The sequence below is a fragment of the Bos taurus genome, chromosome 12 (genome assembly GCF_002263795.3).
Source record: "Bos taurus isolate L1 Dominette 01449 registration number 42190680 breed Hereford chromosome 12, ARS-UCD2.0, whole genome shotgun sequence".
NCBI classification, from domain to species: domain Eukaryota; kingdom Metazoa; phylum Chordata; class Mammalia; order Artiodactyla; family Bovidae; genus Bos; species Bos taurus.
This window is the reverse complement of record NC_037339.1, coordinates 24,851,715-24,866,517: the sequence shown is the minus strand read 5'-3', so window position 1 is coordinate 24,866,517 and position 14,803 is coordinate 24,851,715. Positions and strand designations below refer to the sequence as shown.

The 14,803-nt window shown below is 40.2% G+C and overlaps 1 long non-coding RNA gene across 1 annotated transcript; it reads right to left on the bottom strand.

Annotated features, from left to right (window-relative positions):
* Positions 1 to 5,981: 5,981 nt before the first annotated feature.
* LOC112449127 (uncharacterized) lies at positions 5,982 to 7,367 on the bottom strand. The gene is made up of 3 exons (XR_003037622.2): positions 7,085 to 7,367; positions 6,824 to 6,904; positions 5,982 to 6,278 (listed from the first exon to the last, which is right to left on the bottom strand). It is a non-coding gene; the product is annotated as an uncharacterized lncRNA (long non-coding RNA).
* Positions 7,368 to 14,803: the final 7,436 nt, after the last annotated feature.

Sequence of the window (14,803 nt, the reverse complement as noted above, 5' to 3'; positions counted from 1 at the left end):
TGGTAAACAAACTTTATAAACCAGGCTACAGAGAACTGAAGAAAAATGATGATCCTTTTACATCTTAAGGTAGATAGAGTTCTATATATTAAGGCTATAGATCAAAAAAGGCTTATTTTACAAAGGAAATCCCTTCTAAGGAAGCACATAAAGAGGCTTAGATAGACTCTTTAAAAGACAAGACAGGCTTAAGAGTATTTATCTCAGAGGGATCATTTATGTAAGATATAATGCAAAAAGAGATCTTGGAAAAATAAGATGCTGTATGAATGCAAAGACTGTTTCATTCTAACTATATTAATTTAATCCATTTACTCCATGGGGATCATGCCCTAAATATTTCAAAAGATTTAGTCACCTTTCTCTGTTACAGATTTGCTTTAAATCTTTATCTCTTCAGCTGTCTACCTTTTCGTCTAGAGGCTTTTGGTACAAAATGTTTCCATTAGAAGAAATATTTGACCAACCCTTTAAACTCTTAACAAAATAACATCTATTCTGGATTGAAGGCTGGTCTTTGAATAATAAATCTTCCTGCAGTTAAAAATGGATAATTAAGGTCTGTTTCAGACACTTGATTTTAGAGAAAGGAAGCTCAGTAATTAAAGTGAGAATGAAAAAAGTGAAAATGAAAACTGATCAGGAGTGAATAACAATTTTCCATTTCCATTTAAAGGAATCTCTCAGGCACTAAGTGTTATTCATGTTGACCTAGAGGCTACTCAAACTATCTGCTTTCCAAATAGTCTCAGATTTTGAATAAAGGAAATGTAAGCTATGTTATTTTGGTTCTATAAGATGATGAAAGTGAAAGTGGAGAGTGAAAAAGTTGGCTTAAAGCTCAATATTCAGAAAACAAAGATCATGGCATCCAGTCCCATCGCTTCATGGGAGATAGATGGGGAAACAGTGGAAACAGTGTCAGACTTTATTTTTCTGGGCTCCAAAATCAATGCAGATGGTGATTGGAGCCATGAAATTAAAAGACGCCTACTCCTTGGAAGGAAGGTTATGACCAACCTAGATAGGATATTGAAAAGAAGAGACATTACTTTGCCAACAAAGGTCCATCTAGTCAAGGCTATGGTTTTTCCTGTGGTCACGTACGGATGTGAGAGTTGGACTGTGAAGAAGGCTGAGCACCGAGGAATTGATGCTTTTGAACTGTGGTGCTGGAGAAGGCTCTTGAGAGTCCCTTGGACTGCAAGGAGATCCAACCAGTCCATTCTGAAGGAGATCAGCCCTGGGATTTCTTTGGAAGGAATGATGCTAAAGCTGAAACTCCAGTACTTTGGCCACCTCATGGGAAGAGTTGACTCATTGGAAAAGACTCTGATGCTGGGAGGGATTGGGGGCAAGAGGAAAAGGGGACGACAGGGGATGAGATGGCTGGATGGCATCACTGACTCGATGGACGTGAGTCTGGGTGAACTCCGGGAGTTGGTGATGGACAGGGAGGCCTGGCGTGCTGCGATTCATGGGGTCGCAAAGAGTCGGACACGACTGAGCGACTGATCTGATCTGATAAGATAAACAGGAATGAAAGGCAATTCTAAAGTTTATGTCGCAGTGGAGGTTGAGAAAGAAGGAAAGAAGCAAAGACGTGTTGACCAGGAGTAACTGGACAATCCCCTCTGCCCTGTCCCTCCCCACAATGGCCTCTTTCTGGGAGAATCCCAGCCGGACAAGGTCATAAACCAGTTTTAAGGCTGCTATGTCTTCAAAGCCCATCTGCCTTTCAACAGCTTCCTGCTGTAGGTCTCCAGGACAGACTGTTCTACCAGAGGACCAATGACCTCACTAACCTCAAACAAGGATTCCTTTCATCCACTCTAGGGCACAGCAGTCAAGTATGTTCAACACCATCGTGGCTTTCAGGTCAGCCCTAACAACAGGAAAGAAGAACCAAACTCCTGGGAGAGAACCCCAAAACATCTGAATCATCCTCTCCAAGAAAATCAAAATCTCACAGAAACTATCAGGAGAGAACCACAAGAGGAAAATAAGGCTCATTTCTCTTTTCAAGACTAATAACACTGACATTTCCAATGATAATCCACAGCATTCACACCAAACTAAAGTGATTAATTATCTCACTTGTCACCTTTATAAAAGTTTAAGTTCTCCTTGATATGACTGGAGAACAGCTTAGCACAAATCAAACAAACTAAAACAAAACCAGTAATTGCTCATTATCAGTTGGAGGAGTTTAATTTTTAACATAACCTCTATTCCTCAAATTCTGTTTAATGAAGAAACTAAAGTATTAAAGACATCAATCCACACAGGTAAGGCTTCAGACCTTACAAAAGATCTAAGATAATTTAAAAAAGCCTATTATTAAAGGTTCCATGTGGGACAGTAGGGGAGTCTCATGCTGCTGCTGTCGGCCCTAGGTGGGCTGGCTCTACCCAAAGCAATTTACAGATTCAACGCAATCCCTATCAAGCTACCAACAGTATTCTTCACAGAGCTAGAACAAATAATTTCACAATTTGTATGGAAATACAAAAAAACCTCGAATAGCCAAAGCGATCTTGAGAAAGAAGAATGGAACTGGAGGAATCAACCTACCTGACTTCAGGCTCTACTACAAAGCCACAGTTATCAAGACAGTATGGTACTGGCACAAAGACAGAAATATAGATCAATGGAACAAAATAGAAAGCCCAGAGATAAATCCACGCACATATGGACACCTTATCTTTGACAAAGGAGGCAAGAATATACAATGGATTAAAGACAATCTCTTTAACAAGTGGTGCTGGGAAATCTGGTCAACCACTTGTAAAAGAATGAAACTAGAACACTTTCTAACACCATACACAAAAATAAACTCAAAATGGATTAAAGATCTCAACGTAAGACCAGAAACTATAAAACTCCTAGAGGAGAACATAGGCAAAACACTCTCTGACATACATCACAGCAGGATCCTCTATGACCCACCTCCCAGAATATTGGAAATAAAAGCAAAAATAAACAAATGGGACCTAATTAACCTTCAAAGCTTCTGCACATCAAAGGAAACTATTAGCAAGGTGAAAAGACAGCCTTCAGAATGGGAGAAAATAATAGCAAATGAAGCAACTGACAAACAACTAATCTCAAAAATATACAAGCAATTCCTACAGCTCAACTCCAGAAAAATAAATGACCCAATCAAAAAATGGGCCAAAGAACTAAATAGACATTTCTCCAAAGAAGACATACAGATGGCTAACAAACACATGAAAAGATGCTCAACATCACTCATTATCAGAGAAATACAAATCAAAACCACTATGAGGTACCATTTCACACCAATCAGAATGGCTGCAATCCAAAAGTCTACAAATAATAAATGCTGGAGAGGGTGTGGAGAAAAGGGAACCCTCTTACACTGTTGGTGGGAATGCAAACTAGTACAGCCACTATGGAGAACAGTGTGGAGATTCCTTAAAAAACTGGAAATAGAACTGCCTTATGATCCAGCAATCCCACTGCTGGGCATACACACTGAGGAAACCAGAAGGGAAAGAGACATGTGTACCCCAGTGTTCATCGCAGCACTGTTTATAATAGCCAGGACATGGAAGCAACCTAGATGTCCATCAGCAGATGAATGGATAAGAAAGCTGTGGTACATATACACAATGGAGTATTACTCAGCCATTAAAAAGAATACATTTGAATCAGTTCTAATGAGGTGGATGAAACTGGAGCCTATTATACAGAGTGAAGTAAGCCAGAAGGAAAAACACCAATACAGTATACTAACGCATATATATCGAATTTAGAAAGATGGTAACAATAACCCGGTGTACGAGACAGCAAAAGAGACACTGATGTATAGAACAGTCTTATGGACTCTGTGGGAGAGGGAGAGGGTGGGAAGATTTGGGAGAATGATATTGAAACATGTAAAATATCATGTAAGAAACGAATGGCCAATCCAGGTTCGATGCACAATACTGGATGCTTGGGGCTGGTGCACTGGGACGACCCAGAGGGATGGTATGGGGAGGGAGGAGGGAGGAGGGTTCAGGATGGGGAACACATGTATACCTGTGGCGGATTCATTTTGATATTTGGCAAAACTAATACAATTATGTAAAGTTTAAAACTAAAATAAAATTAAAAAAAAAAAAACAGCATTCAGTTACATGTCTGTGTGTTCAATCTGTCTGCTTATCTTGAATACTCTTTGTTAACTGCTGTATTTATATCAGGGCTTTCCATGTAGCACCAGTGGTAAAGAACCCAGCAACCAATGCAGGAGACATACAGACGTGGTTTCAATCCCTGGTTCGGGAAGATTCCCTGGAGGACGGCATGGCAACCCACTCCAGTATTCTTGCCTGGCAATCTCATGGACAGAGGAGCTTGGCAGGCTACAGTCCATAGGGTCACAAAGATCAGATATGACTGAGTGACTTAGCTCACTCATACATATTTATATTTAATTTTTTTCAGATAGTTTTGAGTGATGTACAGAGCTATAGCCGTCTTTCCAAATGACTTTTGTATAATAGAAAGATTGTGTCCAAAGCATTGGATAGTTTGTTCCACTCTTTTTCACCATGCACGCACAAACTTAATTGGATTAATATACTTGAAGTTTCTCATACATTTTTTAAACATCTGAGCATTATAAATTACTGACCAGAATAGTGTGACAAAGTATAAGGCACAATTCTTGATGTCACAGAGGGCAGGAAGGTGAGCTCAAGTTTCTGTGGGTCAGCACCAGCTGGGACCCTGGCAAGGTGACACATGGTTCTGAATGGTAGCTGCACCACTCCAGCAACTAGAGGCTGCAGGTCCTGAGAGCTGCATTGATCTTCACGCAAGCATGAGCCTTGTACGTACAGACCTGGGGCACCTCCTTGTTGTGAGCAAAGTGGCAGCTTGGACACGCAGGGAGAAGCACCTTGGGGAAGTTCCTGCATAGCCACTGGGAGTGGGGACAGCTCCCCACCATGGCTGCTTACACCCAGCCCTATGAGGTCCATCACAGCTGCTGCCCCAATTGGGAATCCTGATTTATTTTCTAATCTGAACTCTTTTTAACTGGCAAGTTTGGTCCAAATGGAAATGCACACTTTTACTGCAGTAAAGTTCAAAATATTTCTATTGTCCTATTTTGTGTCTTCTATTTGTCCTGCTATTTTGATGCTTTTTCTCTTTCTAACTTTTTGCCTTTTGATTGATTCAATTTTTAAAATGTATCTCATTTCCTTCTGAAATTTTGAAAGCTATTCACTATATTTTTATTGTATCTAACCCTTAATAAGCTCATCTTCATATGTAACTTTAAAGTTAATATTTTCACCTTCATTTAACAAGCAAAGATCTAAGGAAGTTTTATGTAAAACCACTTGTTTGCCAGATATTCTTACCCCATTTACATTTTGATCTTAATATATTTTTACCTGCAGAATTAAATATTTTTGTCAGGGACTTAGCATTTTAGATTTATCCATGTTAATCTTTGCTCATCATTCCTTCCTGCATCTCAGACACACCTTTAGTTTATTTTTTATTCTTCCTAAAGTTATTTTTGAAGCTTTAATGAGGATCTGTTGGTAATAAAGCCTCCAAATTTGTTTGTTGAAAATGTCTTTATTTTGCTCTCATTCTTGAATGCAATTTTAACTAGACATATATTACCAGATGGATAAATCTTTTTTCTTTTCTTTCAGTGTTTTGAAAATATTGTTCTCCATCTTAGGACCTCAGTTGTTGATGTTGTTGATGTTCAAAAAAATCAGCTCTCTCACTAATCAGCACAGCCACCTACAGGGTGGTCTAGAGAGCTTGTTGGAAATGTAGCTCTCAGCCCCTACACTAGACCAAGTGAATCAGAATGATCAAGACCCTCCAGAGTATATTAGGTAAAATCTCTTAGAAAATGTTCAAGACAATTTATATTATTAATACTTAGATTTTTTTATTGTAATGTGTTTCTTTGACAAAAAAGATCCCCATGTTATAATATCTTTTGTTAATATGCAATAATTTATTTTAATTGTTTTTCAGTGAAGAAACAGCCAAGCTGAAAAAAAAAATCCAAGATCTTTGACTTTTAAATTAATAGTTGTATTCATAGACTCCACAGAACATCTCTTTTATGAAATTTCATCAAGTTCGGTGATTTAGTTATCTTCATAGGAAAGAATGTCAGCAGTTTGGGAATACTGGAACCAAATATCCTTGTCTGAGCCCCTTTGTGCTTCCCCTCCACTGGCAGACATGAGGACAGAAAGTTTGAGCAGAAATAAAACCAGACACAGAACCTAATGGGAGAGGAGACATATTTTTGTTTAAAATGCTGATGGATGAATGGGAAACTTAAGACTTGGGTGTTTTAAAAGCTGGTGCTTTTAAGACTAATTATCTGTAATGACAATATGTCTGTGTGCTATGTAAATAGGAACCCAGAATGAGACATCTGTCATGATGAAATGTGACACCGGGAGAAGATAAACTCTGCCTCTAATTAATAAAATGTCCAATTGAGATGCTTACACTGGGACTGGGATGGCAATAGGATCAGATTGCTGCAGGAATTTTTTATGGATGAGTTATGCAGATTCAACCTGACTAATTCATGAAAGCTCAGCGGAGGCTGTGAAAACCCATCCATCAGCCATCGCTATTATCTGCAGAGGGGCTCAGCAACCTCAGGGAGCTGAGGCCTAGACATTGATATTATTGCATTGGTTTATTTACATCAAGTAGCTCCTCCAAAAGAAAGTCCTTTATTCTCACTCTCTTCATCTAGAAACCCTTATAAAACAGGCAGAAACATTGTGACTGAGCCTTCCCCCGCCTCACTCACCTCTCTCTCCTGTAACATCTATCTCTCCCTTTCAGCTGGCTCCCTCTCACGAGCCTAAATCTGCACACATGTATCTCCCATCTCAAAACAAACAAACAAACAAAAAAGGAATTAGCCAAAAACAAAACAAAGGAAGTCCACTTTGAATTCTGCCTATCCACTTGGAGATAAGTTTCTCACTCTGTCCCTCCACACTCAGCTCACTAAAAGAGTTATACATTTCCACATCCTCCCTTTCACATTCCCCTTTCATTCTCAAACCCATTGCAGTCTGGCTTCTGTCTGGAATCAGCTGGGATACTCCTCTTGCCAAGATCACCAACAGCAACAGGCTGGCGATGTCTCAGTCCTTACCTGGCTGACTATCTCCAGGGCACCCAGCTCCATTGATGACTCACTTCCTTTCTTCTGGAGGTTCTTTAGTTCCTTGCCCTCAAGGACCCCACTTCTCTTGCTGCATCTCACTCACTCTCTGTCCCACTCACTGTTCCTCTTCATCAATACTCCCTTTAAACAGTAGTGAGCCCCAGATTTCCATTACAAGGCCCTTTCTCCTCCCTGTTAAGGCTGTGAATTCCAAAATCTGTTATGCACTATTCAAACTCTCTCCTCATCCATCCTCACATAGATGTTCTATAGACACCTCAAACTCAATGTGACCAGAAAGGCTTTATTTATTTATTGACCATGCATGTGGGATCTTAAGGAGATTCCCTAGTGGCTCAGATGATAAAGAATCCACCTGCAATGCAGGAAATGTGGGTTCAATTCCTGGGTGGGAAAGAACCCCAGGAGAAGGGAATGGCAACCTACTCCAGTATTCTTGTCTGGAGAACCCCATGAACAGAAGAGCCTGGGGGACTACAGTCCATGGGGTTACAACTGAGAGGCTAGGCACTTAGCACTAGTGGGACCTTTGTACCCTGAACTGGGATTGAACGTGGTTCCCTGGCAGTGAGAGGGCAGAGTTCTAACCACTGAATTGTCAGGGAATCCCCAGAAAGGCTTTATTTAAAAACAAACAAACGAACAAACATCTTCCCAGTTACTCTAAACAGTAACCACACTGAGTGGGAGACTTGGGGAAGCAGGAAGACAGCAGTGGAAGCCCTGTCGCGGATTTAGGAGCCACACGCAATGGACGACCACAAGCAGCTCTGAGAGCACACGAGCTCACCTGTAATGGGCAGAGCCTCAGATTCTCTCAGCCTCACCTGTCAACCAACCCTGGGCCGTTTGTTCTGCCACAATGACCAGTTCCATGTGGGCCCATGCAGTCCCGCTGTTGAGGCTGACCCCTGGAGTCTCTGGCCCCTCTTTCTATTCCTAGACCCAGATGAAGCACTACAAATACGATGCATGGAGTCTGGCTCTCTGGAAGGTGCCTGGTGACGCAAGCCAGAAGGGCAGGGCGTTAACACTCTGTGGGTGAACTCTGTTCAGTGAGAGACAACAGAAGGGAAGGTGCCAGCAGGTGAATTCCCTCTCTATACACCCTCTTATGGAAGACTCTGAAGTGTGGGTTTTTGGGTCAGCCCATCTGGGGGTGTTTCATGTGGCTAAGAAACTGGCCATCTCTTCATGAAGCAACAGTCAGCACCATGATGTCAGACCTTGTGCGACCTCCCATCTGCCTGTGACTCATTTCACTGTCTCTCTGTCTCACTCCCTGAGATTACCCTTCCCAGGATCGCATCAGCACTTAATCCTTGCCTTGGGTTCTGTATGGAAAAGAACCTGGACTAAGTCTCATTGAACAGCTTTACTCTACCTAAAGAAAACCTCAGGTCCGGCTCCTGCTGACACTTTCAGTCTCATTACCTGATGTTCCCCTACTCCCATCCCTTGGTAAACCAGGCAGAATAACTGAGGGTTTCTGAGCTGCTCCTTTTTTCACAGCATCATCTGACTGCATCTGCTCTTTCCTCTGCCTGAATAGTGCTCCCCTAGCCACTCCCTCTGTGAACTTCCAATCATGCCATGAGTTGAGTCAGATAACAGTCAGTCCAGTACTTCACATAACATCATTAAAATGAATGAGAATATTTAGAAGCCTCTTTTGAGTACACTTGCTTTATATTGAAAGATGAAAAAAACAACAAACCACATATGACTGGATAAACACTTCTCCTATCATGGTAAAAATACTTGAAAAACAAGGAAACAAATGTGGAGAGAATCCAAAACACATTTATCTATCAGCAAATATCACTGAAAGATTCTCAACAAACATTGAAAATGTAAAGAAATAAAAAATTAAATTGTACACTACAAGAGGTTTTTTGTATAGATAAAAAACAGTAAAGATATTCCTGACATGTCAATGTATGAGACTTCTAGTCTGGTTCAAAAAAAAAAAATACACAAATAACTCATTTTCTTATGAACAACTAAAGAAAAACATGTACTAAAGAAGATATATTCTCAACAGTAATTTCTTTAATAAAAACAATGATTTATGGAAAAATATGCTTAATGGAATAGCTACTTTAAAGGAATAAAATATATTCTGGGATAAAGTCACAGAGACATTTCCACATATGAAATTCTGCACTGCTTCATTCATAGTCAAAATGTTACAGCAAAGAAGCTGAAGCCAGAAGTGCATCAAGTGCTAGATGTCAAAAATGTAGCTACTTTCTATGAAGACAAGACCTCTAAAATAGAGTAGACTCACAGTACTTTGCAGTGATGTGGGGAATAACCATGGTCATCTTTTAAATGACAGAGTTTTAGGGAGCTATTTGCAGCAAAAGACATAAAAGACCTGTTGACTATAAAGGTATTATATTATACATATCTACAAAACACCATGCTACAGATCTGCTGTCTTTCTCTGGGATGATGAATGGCTATCAGGATATATGCTGTTTGGAAGATATTTTCAAAGACATAAACACCCTTAATCACTCCCTTCAAGGCAGAGCTGCCATTTTGATAACTTCTATTTCAGTGAGGAGTGAGAAAATAACTGGTTCTTGAAAGACACATACTCAGCAGAGGATATTTTGAAAAACAGATGTTTGAAATGATTTCACATCATTCATTACATGATGAGACAACTAAAAACAATATGTGCCACCTGTAACAATTCTCTTATGTGCTCACTTTTAAAAAGTTGAAATAAATATTTCAAACCTACTTTTGAAATCATCCACATGTGAGATTTCAGTGAACCGACATCTGTTTATAAAAATACAAAATTCAGAAACTTTTGATGACTTTGAACAAAAACCTGACTAATATCAGGGAAGATGGACACCTGGTGGGGGATTTTCAACTAAAATCTTTGCATAATCTGTGAATGGAATTGAAAAACCAGCATAACGACCTAGAAGGCACAACCAACAATGAACATCTCCAATTTGGACACATATATCTTTGTAAGGTAACTTTTTCACTAGGACCACCACTAGAAGCAACTATGGAAAGAAAATGAATTTAGAACCAGAAGTTAAAACCACGTTTTTCAAAAACAATGTAGCATATTCAATCACAGGGATATGCAGTGAAAATCGTCTAACATAATTGCTTTTTTCATCTTTGTCTTATCCTTCCAAAATTTCAATTTTTTCTTGTTTGGTAGATAAGTCATGTATATAATAAATAAATATACATGACTATTAGGCAACAATTTCTTGGATGTGACACCAAAAGCACAGGAAACAAAAGGAAAAAAAGAGATTAAACTGGACTTCACCAAACAACAAACTTTTGTGTATCAATAGACAATATCGACAGGGTGCCCTGGTGGTTCAGTGGTTAGGGCTCAGTGCTTTCACTGCCATGGGTCCAGGTTCAATCCCTGGTAAATTTCCCAGGGTAGGCAGCACGGCCAAAAAAAGAGACTATATCAAAAGAGTGAAAAGGCAACCTATGGAATGAGAAAGAATATTTGCAAATCATATATAAGGAATGAAGAGCCAGAATAATTTTTTTAACTTCTGTAACCCAACAACAATGACAAAAAACCCCCAAAGAATGCAATTTAAAAATGGGTAAAATATGTGGATAAATATTTCTCCAAAGAAAACACACAAATGGCCAATAAACACATGAAAAGATGCTCAACAGCCCTAGTCATTAGGGAAATGTAAATCACAACCACAATGAGATGTCACTTCATATCCATTAAGATGATTATTATTAGAAAAAAACAAATAAATGGAAAATAACAGGTGTTTTTGAGAATATAGAGAAATTGGAACCCTCATACATTGCTGATGGAATGTAAAATGGCACAACCACTGTGAAAAACAGTATGGAAGCTCCTCAGAAATTTAAATATAGAATGATCATATGTCCCAGCAATCCCATTCCTAGATATATACCCAGAGAAGTTGAAAACAGGGACTTGAGCAATACCTGTACACCAATATCCATGGAAGCATTATTCACAATAGCCAAAAGGGAGAAAGAACCCAAATGTCCACTGATGGATGAATAGATAAATATGATATATACAAACAATGCAATACTATTCAGGCTTCAATTAGATATTCTGAGACATGCTACGATATGAATGAACCTTGAGTACATTATGCAAAGTGAAATAAGTCAGACACAGAAGGACAAATACTGTATGATTCCACTTATCTCAGGTACCTAGAGCAGTCAGATTTATACAGACAGAAAGAAGACGGTGGTTGTCCAGAGCTGAGGTAGGAGAGAAGGGGAAGTTACTGTTTAAGTTCAGCTTGGGAAGAGTTGGCTGAACAATAGAAATGCTCTTAAAGTCACTGAACTGTACACTTAAAATGATACCTTTTGTGCTATATGAAAATAAAAAAAGAGTCCAGGACAAAAATGTATGTATATCTGAAAGACAGATAGACATTAAGGGAAAACAATGGAGATGACTTCATCCTCAGCACAACACCTGTTCAATTAGTTCTTTTGGAAGGAAGACAGGAGAGAGAAAGAAGTCTGGCTTGGAAATAAGACATGGAGGCTTATTTCCTGTGTGTGTCTTTGAAAGAAACGACTGCTGGGCACCCTGGGCGATACCAGTCACATATTCTCCTAGTACACAGAGACTCTTCTCCATCTATCCTGCCCTTCTCCTTGCCAAATGCTGTCCCCACAGTGTTTTCAACTTCACAGCAGCTGTCAAACTTGCAAATGCTAAGTGGAACTTCTGATAACTGACAAGCACGCAGCAGTGAGTGTGGTAGGAGAAACCTGTGCCATCTTTCCTAAGCACGCAAAAGGAGCTACATTCAGGTAAAAGTCTCCCATGGAACTCATATGTAAAAGAATATTCTATCCGTGTGCCTAACACCGCGTCACAATGACCATCAGGCTCAATGAAGTAAGTCTGCTAAACCAAGACCCAGAGCCTGGTTATGATGAAATACCACGAGCAAATTTTGCTTGCTCAGTTTTCGTCCCCCAAAGCCTATTTTTGGGACTTTCAGTTCAGTTTAGTCGTTCAGTCGTGTCTGACTCTTTGTGACTCCATGGACTACAGCACGCCAGGCTTCCTTGTCCATCACCAACTCCCGGAATTTACTCAAACTCATGTCCATTGAGTCGGTGATGCCATCCAACCATCTCATCCTCTGTCATCCCCTTCTCCCACCTTCAATTTTTCCCAGAATCAGGGTCTTTTCAAATCAGTCAGTTCTTCGCATCAGGTGGCCAAAGTATTGGAGTTTCAGTTTCAACATCAGTCCTTCCAGTGAACACTCAGGACTGATTTCCTTTAGGATGGACTGGTTGGATCTCCTTGCTGTCCAAGAGACTCTCAAGAGTCTTCTCCAACACCACAGTTCAAAAGCATCAATTCTTCGGTGCTCAGCTTTTTTTATAGTCCAACTCTCACATTCATACATGACCAATGGAAAAACCATAGCTTTGACTAGACAGATCTTTGTTTGCAAAGTAATGTCTCTGCTTTTTAACATGCTGTCTAGTTTGGTCATAACTTTTCTTTCAAGGAGCAGGTGTCTTTTAATTTCATGGCTGCAGTCACCATCTGCAGTGATTTTTGGAGCCCAAAAAAATACAGTCTGTCACTATTTCCCCATCTATTTGCTATGAAGTGATGAGACCAGATGCCATGATCTTAGTTTTCTGAATGTTGAGTTTTAAGCCATTTTTTTCACTCTCCTCTTTCACTTTCATCAAGAGGTTCTTTAGTTCTTATTCACTTTTTGCCATAAGCGTGGTGTCATCTGCATATCTGAGGTTATTGGTATTTCTCCTGGAAATCTTGATTCCAGCTTGTGCTTCATCCAGTCCAGCATTTCTCATGATGTACTCTGCATATAAGTTAAATAAGCAGGGTGACAGTATACAGCCTTGATGTACTCTTTTCCTGATTTGGAACCAGTCTGTTGTTTCATGTCCAGTTCTAACTGTTGCTTCTTGACCTGCATATAGATTTCTCAGGAGGCAGGTCAGGTGGTCTGGTATTCCCATCTCTTTAAGAACTTTCCACAGTTTGTTGTGATCCACATAGCCATGGTGCTGGAGCGAATCTGAGGAGATACCCCATATCTAAGGGCAGAGAAACCCCAGCAAGGAAGTAGGAGGGGAAAAATCACATTTAGAAGCACAGCCCGTACTCGCCAGAGATGCTCAGAAGGTTCAAACATACCTTGTGCGCACCAGGACCCAGAGACTCCACAGAGACTGAGACAGAACTCTGTTTGGGTGTCTCCTAAGGAGGTACGAGTCAGCAGTGGACTGTTGCAGGGGCAGGGGCTCTGGGTGCAGCAGACCTGGGCATGGCACAAGCCCTCTTGGAGGAGGTTGCCATTAACTCTACCATAGAGCTGCCAGAACTTACACAGGACTGGGAAACAGACTAAGGGAGGGCACAAAGAGACCCTTGTGGACACCAGGACCAGGAGAAAGGAGCAATGACCCCATAAGAGACTGACCCAGACTTGCCCGAGAGTGTCCAGGAGTCTCCGGCGGAGGTGTGAGTTGGCGGTGGCCTGTTGCAGGGCTGGGGGCACTAAGGGTAGCAGTGTGTGCATGGAACCTTTTGAAGGAAGTCGCTATTATCTTCATTACCTCCATCATAGTTCGGCCTCAGGTCAAATAACAGGGAGGGAACACAGCCCCCTGACCATCAACAGAAAATTGGATTAAAGATTTACTGAGCATGGCTCTGCCCATCAGAACAAGACCCAGTTTTCCCCCTCAGTCTGTCTCTCCCATCAGGAAGCTTCCATAAGCCTCTTATCCTTCTCCATCAGAGGGAAGACAGACTGAAAACCACAATCACGGGAAACTAACCAGTCTGATCACATGGACCACAGCCTGGTCTACTCGATGAAACTATGAGCCATGCCATGTAGGGCCACCCAAGATGGACGAGTCATGGTGGAGAGTTCTGACAAAATGCGGTCCACTGGAAAAGGGAATGGCAAACCACTTCAGTACTCTTGCCTAATCCCATGAACAGTTTGGGAACTTACTTTAATGGAAATCTTTGGACCTAAATGTTACTAACAGTGTCATATACAATATGGGGTAATTCTTCTAAAAGAGAATGATATTTACAACCCTGTAATGCTTTCAGCTTAAAATATCATTCTATGCCTAGGGTGAGAGTCAAAAACAACAGTCTCCTTTTGTTAAAGATCATTCAGAAGACAGATAATATTTAGTATGTGTGATGGTAAATCTACAAAGAAAAAATATCAAAAGGCTGCTGTTAGAATCTGTGGTATCTCAGTGTTTAAACACTGAAAAACCAATAAAACATCATTCATCAAAACAGCAAGCTAATCTCCAGATATAGAAGTTAGTAGAATCTTCCTTTTTAAAAAAGGATATTATGACAGTACATTCTTATATAAATATTAATGCCTTTTATTTTACAAAAAATAAAAACTGATGTCAAGCAGCTCTGCTAGCTAGGATACAAAATTTAATTGCACAGGGAGAAAATAAAATGTCACGGGAATATGGGGTTGAAGAATCCTTGTTTTACCATTATTTTAAATTTCTCTCATTAGAAAGTAA